This window comes from Furipterus horrens, unplaced genomic scaffold, assembly GCF_987537825.1.
Source record: "Furipterus horrens unplaced genomic scaffold, mFurHor1.1.pri manual_scaffold_1, whole genome shotgun sequence".
Lineage (NCBI taxonomy): Eukaryota > Metazoa > Chordata > Mammalia > Chiroptera > Furipteridae > Furipterus > Furipterus horrens.
This window is the reverse complement of record NW_028327171.1, coordinates 88169743-88183275: the sequence shown is the minus strand read 5'-3', so window position 1 is coordinate 88183275 and position 13533 is coordinate 88169743. Positions and strand designations below refer to the sequence as shown.

General features: G+C 34.3%; 1 long non-coding RNA gene across 1 annotated transcript; it reads left to right on the top strand.

Annotated features, from left to right (window-relative positions):
• Positions 1-3504: 3504 nt before the first annotated feature.
• On the top strand, positions 3505-6807 carry LOC150021444 (uncharacterized). Its single transcript, XR_016507698.1, has 3 exons — positions 3505-3568; positions 4581-4651; positions 6497-6807. It is a non-coding gene; the product is annotated as an uncharacterized LOC150021444 (long non-coding RNA).
• The last annotated feature ends 6726 nt before the right edge of the window (positions 6808-13533 follow it).

The window sequence follows — 13533 nt, the reverse complement described above, 5'->3', positions numbered from 1 at the left end:
CTTTCTTTCTTTCTTTCTTTCTTTCTCCCTTTCCTCCTCCTCTTCCTTTTCACAACTCAATAACAAAAACAAGCAAACAAACCAATTAAAAAATCAGCAGAGGATCTGACTCTATATTTTTAAAAGAAGACAAATACATTAAAATGGACATCATATGCTCAATATTATTAATAATCATAAAAATGCAAATCAAAACCATAATGAGATCCCTTCAAATCTGTTAAAATAGTTATAATCAGCTATTATCAAAAAGACAAGAGATAAATGCTGACAAGGAGGTGGAGAAAATGAACCTTTGTATTATGATGGTGGGAAGGCAAACTGGTAGAGCCACTTTGATAAACAGTATGGGGGTTCCAAAAAATTAATAATGGGCCTATCATATGATTTAGCAATCCTGCTTCTGAGTGTATATCTAAAAATGAAATTAGGATCTCAAAAAGATATCTGTGCTATCATGTTCAATGCAGCATTATTTACAGTAGTCAAGAGTTGGAAACAACCAAGTATTCACCTGCAGATGAATGGATAAAGAAGCTGTAGTATACATAGGCAATGAAACAGTCTCCAGCCACTAGAAAGAAGGAAATGCTATCATTTTCAACGATATGGATGGACCCTGGAGGCATTATGAAAAGTGAAAAAAAGCAAGACAGATAGCTGCATCTTAGAGTTTGTATGTAGAATTTTTTTTTTTTTTTTAAGTCAAACTCATAGAAACAGAAAGTAGAAAAGGAGTTTCCAGGGGCTGGGGCTTGTATAAATAAACAAAGGTTGATGAAATTGTATAAACTTTCAGCTCTAAGATGAAAAAGGCAGTGAGATCTATTGCATAACATGGCAACTACATAACACTGTACTGCATAACTGCAATTTGCTATGAGAGTAGAACTTTCTCTGCACCAACAACAACAACAAACAAAAAGATACATATGTGAGGTGAAGGATGTTTTAATTAACTAGAGGGGAGGTATCTTTTCACAATGTAGGCACATATCAAACCATAATGACATATGCTTCAAATATATTACAGTTTTATTTGTCAATATTACCTCAATAAAGCTGAAAAAAATACTATTGATAACCCAGCTCATTTGAACCAAATTTCCAATTGGTCAAATAAACCAATCTTCAAATGACTTGATTAACTTTTCAGAAATATATTTTTAAAAAACTTAAAATTGCTTCAATTTACATTTGATGTGAATATTAAGGTATTTGTTTATAAAGAAATGTGTTGAAGGCAGCTCATGAGGATTTGTGATTCAAAGATACAGGCAAGCAGGCAGTTGCAATGGGATTATTTAAGGATTTTGAATATTTGCTTGCCTTATTTAAATTCACAGGAAAAAAATCAAACACTTTCTAGTAGGGATAATTTTATCAAATTCTGAGTTCTACAAAATAAATTTCATATATATGTGTGTGTGTGTGTGTATATATATATATATATATATATGCATGCATATTCTTAGTCTCCACATGGGGGAAGTAATATATATCCATTTTAAAATTTTATTTTTGTTATTTTTCACTCTGTTTAAATACTTTCAAAAACAGAAATAATATTGGTCATTTTATCATGTAGAGTCTTAAAAATATCTACCTATTGCTATCTTTTCATTAAGTGTGTATATTTTATATAAACTTTATTAACATAATTTCAAGGAACCAAAAATAAACTCTAAAAGTACAATGCCTTCAAACATTGTAAGTCAATTAAACTTGATTAAGGAGGCATTTAATAAATACTCAGTATGGACTTCCGGCCAAGATGGAGGCTTAGACGGACATGCTAGGTCTCCCTCTACAACTAGAGAGGAATACAACTACTTCAAAACAAAGGATAACTAGAAATTCCAGAAAATAAAACTACACGGAAGCCCAACATATGAAGTTATAAACCAGCGGTGCCATTTGGGCAGGTAAGAGTTAAAGAGGGCAGTGCTGTTTGCGGTTGCACCTGGAGTGGCAGGGCGGTGAGGAATCCCGGCCGGTCAAGCCCCTGGCGGTGCGCGACTCCGGCGCTGGGGAGAGCAGCCGCAGCATCGCCTTGAACAGTGAGGCCCAGGGGGGCGGGAGGACGGATCCCGGTCTCCTAGCGGAATAACTGTGTGAATTCATCTTGGACCCCTGCCCCCAAAGAAAGCACCACAGGGCTGCGAAATAGGTCACGGACAGGCGCCGGTCACTGAATTGTGACGTGTACACAGGCACTGCCCCCTACAGCCGGCCCAAGAAAACAAAACGCATCTGTCAAAATGAGGCAGACAACTATAGAAATCCCGGTGGCACAGCTCACCAGGCAACAGATGAAGAACCTGACAGATGAACAGATAAGAAACCTGTCAGAGGCTCAGTTCTGGGCCAGTGTTATCAGGTGGCTTACAGAATTCACAAAAGAGCAGGAAAAAGATAAGAAAGAAGCGAAAAACATTCATAACAAAAGGAACAAAACCACATACGAGACAGATGGTGAGGAAAAAAAAATCCAGAGTTCATTTCAACAAACTGGAATATGGAGAAGGAACAAGCAGTCAACCAATGCAGAGAGAGGAAATGGGAAGCAACAATGAGAGGATCAGAAACCTCTGGGACAGCTATAAAAGGCCCAACATAAGAATCATTGGTTTGCCAGAGAGTGAGGAAGATGAACTAGAACTTGAAAAATTGAGTGAAAATATAATAAAGGAGAACTTCCCAGACTTGGGGAAGGGAATAGACTTGCAGGTCCAGGAAGCAAGGAGAGTTCCCAAGAGACTGGACCCAGGGAGAACCACTCCAAGACACATTATAATCAAAATGTCAAAAATTAAAGATAAAGAGAGAATCTTAAAAGCAGCAAGAGAGAAGAAAAGAATTATGTACAAAGGGGTCCCAATTAGACTATCAGCTGACTTCTCAAGGGAGACCCTACAGGCAAGAAGGGACTGGCAAGAAATATTCAAAGTAATGAAAATCCAAAACCTACAACCACGAATACTCTATCCAGCGAAATTGTCATTCAGAATAGAAGGACAGAGAAAGTGTTTCCAGGACAAAATAAAACTGAAAGAGTTCATTAGATCCAAACCACTGTTATATGAGATGTTAAAGGGACTGGTTTAAAAAACAGAAGCTAGGGAGATGAAACAAAGGCAAACTAAACAGGCAACGAGAGTGGAAAAGGAACTGTGGGTACGGGAAGCATATTGGGGGGAGGTCAACAGGGAGGGGGAGTGGGGAGAGGGAGGGAGATGATATAGGAATTGGGGATCATGGTAGGAGGGAATGGAATAGGCGGAGAGAGGTTGGGAGGAACTGTATGCACAACTAATGGACATAATCTAAAAGGGGGGGACAACTGGAGGGAGGGGGGCCACCAGGTGGAGGGGAGCAGAGGGAAGGGAAATTGGCACAAATGTAATATTTTAATCAATAAAACACATAAAAAAAATACTCAGTATGTATGTACCAGGCATGGGTTTATAAAAATTACAAAGATGTACTTTGCTTCTTGTGTTCCAGCCTAGAGGAGAGATTAAAAGTCATTGGGATGAAGGAAGGCTCAAGAGAAAAATGAAGAACAGTAAGTACTACTTCCATCGAGTGACGCTTATAACAATTTACCAAGAAGGGCTCTTGCAAAAGGTAACTGACTTTCTACAGTGGTTGAATAGGACTGGCTACCTAATCTTCAGGGCCCAAAGAAATAAAAATATTGGCCATTTGTTGAAAACTAATTTAGAATTTTAAGTTGATAGTAGCACAGCATTGATCATGTCCTGTCCTAAGTATACAGCCCTGTGTGACTGCACATGTCACCTGCTCATGAAGCTGGTCATTTGCTTAGATCTGCTCTTGCTAATATTTCATTCTTGTTAAGATACTTTCATTGCCTGATGCATTAATTTGACTTTGGAGTTCAAAGAGCATAGATTGTTTCTTGGGGATCACTTAGCTGTATGTGGCATTAATTGGAAACACCATGAAGTAAAAATGAAAATCTGCCACTGCCTTCTATTTTACCTGTTTTTAAGGATTCACTGTAAACAGGGATTTAAGAATAACTGTGGTGTTTATTTTCACTCTATCATTCTGCCATTTGATAAGGAGTAAAGTACAGCATGCTAATCTGTGTTAGGGAATAGATTTGGGATACTAAAGAGGATTTGAGATATCCTTCACACAGCTTTTTTGCTGTCCTGTCAGTAGGAACACTAAGAGTCAAAATACTGTAGAAAAAAAGATGCTGTGTGAATGCCTACACATAAAAGATAGTATGTATGACTATGTTTCACCATTATTTAATAGAGTCATCTGATTATATCATAACAGTGAAATGTTGTTTTTCACCCTTGCTTGCAACCAGGATTTCTCTATAGCTATTAAAAAGAGTGAGAAGAGGTTATTTCTCGACCTGGTGATTTGTGATTGCATATTTACATGCCTCTATATGTATGCTTACAGATATGCCATATACTGTACCTACATTCACAGTGGATAGGAAAATATCCAAGCTGTTATGCCCTGTTGGTTTTATGACTTAGGGATGATTGAAAATTCACAAAAAATTAAACAATATAATTTTTTAAAAACAGGCAATTGAGATGGTGTTTGACATCAGTATTGATCATATGCATCCCAAAATGAGGACGTTCCTTAGATTCTGGTAAGTGAAATAGTTCATTTTAGTTCTAATTCCTTTTAGAATTTAAATAAGTGCTCATAGAAATAATATAAATTACATTTAAAGGTTAATGCTTTGTGAAGTCATAAAATATATTTCATTTATAAATTTATATGTATTTGAGTTTAAGTACATGAGTCTATAACCAGGATAATATACATATAAAATAGTAATTAATAAATATTTTATCATAAGTGAAAACTGTATTATCTTATTTAATTACTTGAACTGACAGTGTTTCCACTGCAAAGTCAGAAATGTACTGCAAAGCACAATGAAGTGCAACACATATTGCAGATAAATTTCTTCCATATTGAATACTTTGACATTTATTGTGATTCATCTTCCCAAGAGCTATTGGGAGTTGTGTAATATAAATACACAATTTATGGTTGGGAGATAAAATGTAAATTAAAAATACTATTACCTAACATATATATTAAATCTAGTATGTATTGCCCATGGCATTCTTACATTACCAAGTGTAAACTTTATGACAAGTATGCCCTTTGTGGCGTTGGAAAGATATGCACATGTACACACACACACACACACACACACACACACACACACACTCACATGCCTAACCAAGTCTGGTCAACAATAAATGGTTATTTGGCCTCTTGCTTCACTCACTGAGAATAAATGATCTCTTCAGATATAATAAACACTATCAAATTTTTGTCAAATAATTATCTTAAACCCATTTCATTTCTTTTCAGTTGGTCCTGACCTGAGGGCAGTTTGTTTCATAATCTAGCATCAGTGAAACAAGGTGACAGAAAGAGTGAAGGAAATAGTATTTAATAATGATCAGTTTACAACACTAGTGTATTAAATGACACCCTTGATGAGTCTTATTTCCATCATCTCTTGAGTCAGCAGGAGAGCAAGAATGAGGCATTGGGACAATGGCAAAAGGAATCAGCTATGATTCTTTTTGTTTAGGTGACATCTCATGTCCTAGAGTACATATGAGGTAAATATTAGTAGGAGAGACTATGGAAAAAGTGTGCTGCTGCAATCAACTGCTGGCTAAATAATCACAACCGTAACACTTTCCCATTTTATTTTGAGCCTAAATTTATTACAGTCATGGCAACATGATTTGAAATATAATTATATTTTACTAGTAAAACCTATTAAGCCTTTCAAAAAAGGAAAAGTATTATCTTATTTACAAAGAAAATTCTGAAAATAGATTCTGAAGATATCTACTTTATGCTTTAAAATTAGCCTATTTACAGCATATATTAAATTTTATAACTATTCCTGCCTACTAACATTCTTTGTGTTTCAAAGATAATTTTAAGCTTTGTGCTTCTAAAAATTATTTGTAGTGCTAACTACATGTAAAATAAAAATATAAATTGCATTTGGGTTGTAGTTAAATCTTATGCATTTAAACTTGTTTTCTTAAAGTATATTTTGTTTTAAAGTACTTTTGAGTTATGATATTTTCATATTCCAAAATAACTTAAAATTTGTTTACTTATAATCTCATATTGTTTTTAACATTCTTTAAACATAAAATCCAGTAAATAAATATATATACATACATACATATATACACATATAGAAACATGTAGTTTTCTTTCAAAGTCATTCTATGCATAATGACGATACAGAGCCCCTGTTTCTTTTAATGGATTAGAATATGGGGAGGCAAATTAGTGTAGAGGTTGTAGAGTCATTCTTTATTCTCCTCTGCTCAACAAGTGAATACACTGCCTTTGTTGAGAGAATTCCTAACTTAAGAAACAGTAACTATCTCCCACTAGATAAGCTGAAAATATTAGATTTTGAATTATTTTTTTACTCTTACAGCTAGAAAGTGAGACTATATTATACGCTTCCCTTTGAGATGACCATCCCAGAAATGGAATCAGAAGACCAAGAAGATCCATTTAGGCAATGAATAGCAACACTGCTCCCATATTCAGTCAGTTTTCAGAGGCACCAGTGACACTGTTCCAGAAGCAGCTTCTGGTATAGGTGTGAGCAATATCAGCAGGACATGCTACAATAACTTTCCCCAGGTGCATTGGCAGAACCATCTTCACTGAACGAACTGGCATGGTTTTGGGCAAAACTGCTGGCTACATAGTTTCCAAGCCTGTTTTATGAGTCTTTTAAGTGCCTTTCTCACTATCATTTTAATAAAACAAATCTTGCTTGCAACGGGGTTGCTTCCATCTGCTTTCAAATAAAGAAATCTCACTGATTCAAAAATCACTACCAGTGGACTTATAACCACAGATCATTGGGAATTGGAGAGAATTTTCACTTTGTTGGAGACAAAGAGAGTAAATAACCAGCTGTTAAGGAACAAGACTCTGAACATGAAACAGTAGAAAGTCATGAAAAAATGTAATGTCTATGGCACACTCCTTTTAATGATATTGAACAACATAAGAGAAAGAAGGTGAGAGATATAGTTTAAAAATTATTGCATCAAATAGAACGCAGAAACTTTCTCTGTGTGTGAAAAAAATAGTCTATTATTTTCTGCAACTGCAACTGTCCGAAGATTACAAAACCAAAAACATGTCTTAACGTGGGTGGTGGGATCACCATAGCGATATAATTTTGGAATTTCCCCGAACTGCTTTTAAAAACCAAAGAGATCAACTGGGCTAGTGAAAGAAAAATTCCACAGATAATATCTTCATTGAAAACAAGGAAACAAGGCATATCTATCCTCATGGAGCTGTGGAACTCTAAAATTGCCAAAAATAAATAGATAAATAAATAAATAAATCCCAAAATTGTTAAAACCTTCAACTTCAGGTAGAAACTGGATTGAATCCAAGAGCATCAGGCAAATCTGGGCTACTTTCTTCTGAGCTCTAATTTGCAAGTAAGGTCAAACAAATAAAAAAACTTTAAGTATTTTACATAAAAAGGTCAAATAGTGTTGTGGTTTTCAAAAAATATCCAGAAAATACTCCACCCTATAAGGGCTGCACTTATTTTAGAGGAGATATGAAAAAGAGAACCATGCTGAACAGAGCAAAATACCATAGATAGGAGAGAGAGTGGGTTCATATTTCAAGGTATGGGGAGTCCAGGGGAGTAAAACCCAGAAATTACTGTAACAGTAAAAGCAGACATCTGAAAGCTGGAGAAGTGGTTTAGAAAACAAAACCCGAATGATTCAGATCTCAAGGCAGGGAAACAGGTTGCTAAATCAGACAGCTGTGAAAGACAAAGAAGAGGTTACAAAAAGATTTCATGTTTCAAGTTTCTCACTATAACAATCTCAAAGAAAATATAAAGCCGGAAAGTTGAAAAAGCTACTCTGGCCCCTTCCCAGCCCTCGCACAGTATCCCTCTCATGTGGATCTCTTACTAGTAAAGAATATATCAGGCAAATTAAAAAAGCATTAAATGAACCAGAAGTATTAAATAAGACAAATAAATCTTTGTGATACTAAGCGGTGTAATTACCAATGGACTATAACAATTATGAGTATCAGTGTACCAAAGTAAATTAGCAATATATTTATGAAAAACAAACCAAGTACATAAAAGAAAAAATAAATACAGACAAAAAACAAATTTTAGTGTACTTCTCTTACACCTAGACATAAATTATGAGGTAGATTTTAAAGGTATGTATCACACTCTCTAGTCCTATATGATGAATAAACCTTTTCAAGAACATGAACTTTAACACATGTTAAGAGAAAAGTAAAACTAATAAGTTGCAAAAAATAAATATTAAAACATTTTCCTCCTGACTATCTTACTATTAATTAGGAACCTATTTGGATGGCATCAGAGGACCATTTCTTTCCTTCTTTCTGTGACTTAGCAGAATGTTGGTCAATTTTAGTGAGGATATTTGTGCAGAGACAAGGCCACTCACTGATCAATGTCATCATCTCAGTCACACAAGGTTATTCCCTGGAGACAATGGGATGAAGACCTTGCCTTTTCAAATGTAGAATCTTTAGCATCACTGTTTGACCTGAATATTACTCTATCAATTTTTATTCCTTAGAGAAGATAGGTTCTCTCAATCCTCTTTAGGCTAAGCCACAAAAAAATAGTGTCAGGTAGAGCTCATATTTGATCTTGGAGTCCTCTCAGCAAGATGCCCAGGCAGTTGAAGCCTTGTTCACAATACATTCAGCACAGCTATGCTCAGCCTATGCTGATACTTCTCTGCTTGTACATTTCTCCCCGATATACCCTAAATTAACTGTGTTGTATGCCAGCAGTGATATATCTATAATCATCTAACCTATGCTAGCAACAAAGTTAGAACATTAATTTTAAAAAAACAGGTTTTTTTTTTTTTGTCTTGGAGAAGAGGCAGCCAAAGTAAAGAAATACTAAAGTTAATAGATTATTGAATAATAAAAAATAAATTAAAATCAATAATAAATTGATAAAATCAACATAAACTCAAGTTATTTCATCTCAATACAATTAAAAAGAAAGGGGAGATTTTTGGTCAAGATGGAGGCATAGGTAAACATAGCCTGCCTCCTTGCACAACCACAGTAAAAATTATAACTAGACTATAAAACAAATATCACGCAGAATCATCAGAAAATTGAGCTATATGGAAGTCCAACAACCAAGGAATTAAGGAAGACATATTCATCCAGATGGATAGGAGGGGCAGAAACATGGAAAGGCATGGAGAAGAATGGAGATGTGGAGACATGGAATGGGCAGTCCCACACCCATGAGTAGTGAATAAAAATTGGGAAGGATACCTCAAGAATGAGGGTCCCAGGCCCACATTAGACCACCCTGCCCAGGGTTCAATGCCAGGAAGATAAGTCCGTATAACTCTGGCTATAAAAACCAGATTGGGTGGGGTGGTGGAAGAAACTACAGGATTCTCATGAGTCTCTTTTTAAAGGGCCCCAAACAGACTTAGGATTTACACAGACTCACTCCCTCTGGGCTTCAGAGCCAGGACAACAGCTGGTGGGGCACCAGTGGCATGTGGGGGGGGATTAAAATGTCTGGCATCAGGTCAAATGCCAGAAGACAATTTCCTCCCACACAATATTCCAGAGGCCGGGCAGTGGCATTGTTCCCTCTCTGATCCCTCCCCCACACAGAGCCACAGGGTGGCAACATGTATTGCCCATCTTTGGCAATTATCTAAGGCTCTGCCACATCCAACTTACCAGTGCACTTTTCTACAATTGGCCACACTACTAAGACAGAGAGTCAAAGCAGCTCTACCTAATACACAAAAACAAACATAGGGAGGCTGCCAAAAAGAGGAGGCAAAGAAACATGTCCTAAATGAAAAAGAAAAAAAGGAAAAAAAAAACTGCAGGAAAAAAAAAATGAAATGGAAGGATGCAAACTATCAGATACAGAGTTCAAAACATTGGTTATCAGGATGCTCCAGGAACTCGCTGGGTACTTCAACAACATATAAAAGACCCAAGCAGAAATGAAGGTTGCATTAAGTGAAATAAAGAAAAATTTACAGGGAACCAACAGTGGAGTGGATGAAGCCAAGAATCAAATCGATAATTTGGAACATAAAGAACAAAAACAAAAACAAAAACAAACAAAGAAATACACTCAACCAAACTAGCAAGAAGGAAAAAGAATCCAAGAAATTGATGATAAGCTAAGGAGCCTCTGAAACTTCCAAATGTACCAACATTCAAATCATAGGTGTGCCGGAAGGAGAAGAGAAAAAGCAAGAAATCAAAACTTATTTGAAAAAAATAATAAAAGAAAGTTTCCCTAATTTGGTGAAGGAAATAGACATATAAGTCTAGGAAGTACAAAGAATCTTAAACAAGATGAACCCAAAGAGGACCACACCAAAACACATCATAATTAAAACTCCAAAGGTTAAAGATAAGGAGAGAATCTTAAAAGAAGCAAGACAAAGGCAAAGAGTTACCTACAAAGGCGTTCCCATGAGACTGTCAGCTGATTTAACAAAAGAAATACCAGGCTAGAAGGTATGGGCAAGAAGTATTCAATGTAATGAAAAGCAAGGACATACACCAAGATTACTCTATCCAGCAAAGCTATCATTTAGAATGGAAAGGCAGATAAAGTGCTTCCCAGACAAGGTAAAGAAAAGGAGTTCATCATCACTAAGCAATAACTATATGAAGTGTTAAAAGGACTTATTTAAGAAAAAGAAGATCAAATCTATAAACATTAAAATGACAATAAAGTCACAACTATAAACAAGAACAGAAGCAGAATCATAGATATGGAGATCATTTTGAGGTTTATAAATTGGGAGGGGAAAAAGGCAGAAAGGGGGAAAAAAGCAGGGATTAAGAAGTACAAATTGGTAGGTACAAATTAGACAGGGGAATGTTAAGAAAAATATAAGAAATAGAGTAGCCAAAGTACTTACATGAAGAGAATGGGGGTACTGGGTGGAGGGGAGAAAAGGTGAAAAATTGGGACTAATAATAGCACAATCAATAAAATATATTTTAAAAAGAAAAGGGAGAGAGCACAGATATAGAAAATGAGAAATTGCAAGGAGGAAGTAACTCTCTAAGATAAAATAAATAAAATAAAAAAATCCTTTTCATATTGCTATATGGATATAGTTAAAAACAAATGAAATAGAAAGTTTTCTAGAAAATATGACTTTGCTCAACTAACTTACTAGGAATAGAATGTCAAAACAAAAAAATTTTGCAGAAGTAGAGTTTTATATGTTTCTCTGAAATAAAGAATCAGGTCTTAGCAGTTTCAGAGTTAACTTTGACCAAACTTTTAAAGAAGAGATAAGCTCAACGTTCTTAAAAAGGCCAAGAGCAAAGAAAAAAATAGAAAAATATAAAATTATTTTTATGAGGCCATTATAAATTTAATAAAAAATATTTGATATTCTATGAAAAACAAGTCTAATCTTACCAATATTATTGCAATTATCTCAAATAAAATATTAATAAAAAGAATCAAATATACTTTAAAAATAATACATTAAAATCATGTGAGTTTCATCCAGAAAAACAACTATGATTTGATATTAAGAAATCTGTCAATAATGACTCATGTTAATTAATCTAAGGAGAAAAAATATGTATACATGTCTTTATAAGTGTTAAAAAAGCACTGAAGAAAATTCAACATCTATTATTAAAAATTATAAGCTCAACAATTAAAAAATATATTTAAGAGAAAAAATGTTTTCCTGTTACAGTTAGGAACAAAGTAAGGGCATCCAGTATTGTCAAGCTATTTAATATTTGTGAGGTCACAGGTATAACAATTAATTTTGGAAAACCTATAAAAGAAATAAGATTCAGAAAGGAAAGCAATACTGTCTTTTGCAATTGAACATAACTGTATTAATATAAAACATCAGAAAATTAAAATCTACTTAAAGTAAAATAACTTAGTTCATTAGCTAAGTGTAATATTGATAGGCAAAATGTAAAAATAGATGGCCTTATATGTAACTATATATTTATATTTATGCATAAAACTAATAGAAGACAAAATGATAAAGAAGACTCAATTTATCATACCCTAGAGCCTACACATATACACACATGGACCTGTGTTCATATTTAATTATAAAATTTAGATAGATGGAGACTCATATACCTAAGAGTGTACTTAACCCCTCAAAGAATACTTTAAAATACTTTAGAAAGACCAAAATGTAGAATTTATAAATGGTAATACTTACAATTTCATGGATAGAAAGATTCAACACTGCAAATACATTAATTACCCATAAGTTAATTTAAAAATTGATCATGATATCAACAAATGTTCCTGAGAGAAGTACAATTTTGGGAATTAGTCTAACAGATATTATATATAATAAAATCTCTATATGAAAAGAGTGTAGTTTTGCAACATAAAAAGACAAACCTAGGTACAGTATAGGGTACCCACAAATAGACTGAAGTCATTTCAGAAATTTAATATATAAACAAGGTGTACATCTTAAGTAAGTACAATAAATATCAATTGTGTGGGTGGCAATAGATGTTTTTCTCACATAAATGTTTCTCTCTTTCCCTTCCTCTCTCTCTAGATTCAATACATATAATCTCAAGCAATGATTTAAAAAATTAACTCAAAATGAGTTAACTACCTTTAACCAAAGCAGTGAAATATCTGAAACCTCAAAACTTCTATAGAAAAGGATCAGGGAAAAGCTTTTGACATTTGTCTTGGCAATGATTCTTTTGGGTATGATTCCAAAAGCACAAGTAACAAAGCAATAATAAACAAGGGGGACTACATCAATCAACCTAAAAAAAATTTGCACTTAAACAATCAACCAACAGAATGAACAGGCAACCTAAAGAATGAAAGAAAATATTTGAAAAATAATATCTACCTGAAAAGAGGTTAATATTCAAAATATATAAGGAATACATACAATTCAATAGCAGAAAACAACCTGGATTTTTAAAAGGTGGAAGTACCTGAATAGATGTTTTCCACAAAAAGAGGTTTTCCACAAAAAGAGGTACAGATGATCAATAGATTCATGAAAAGATGTTCAACATCACTAATCATTAAGAAAGTGCAAATCATAACCACAATATCAACTTACACTAGTGAGAATGACTATTATCAAAAAGACAAGAAATAACAAATGCTGACCAAGAGGAGAAAAAAAGGGAATCCTTGCACATAGTTGGTGGAAATGTATGTTGGTTCAGACACTATTGAAAACAGTATAGAGAGTCCTGAAAAATTAAAAATAGAACTGCCATATGATCCAACAACCCTACTTTTGGGTTTATTAGCAGATGGAAATAAAATCAAGATATCAAAGAGATATGTATGTATACTCACTGCAGCATTACTCGCAATAGCCAAGATACAAAAACTACCTAAGTGTTTATTTACAGATGTACGGATAAAGAATATGTGAT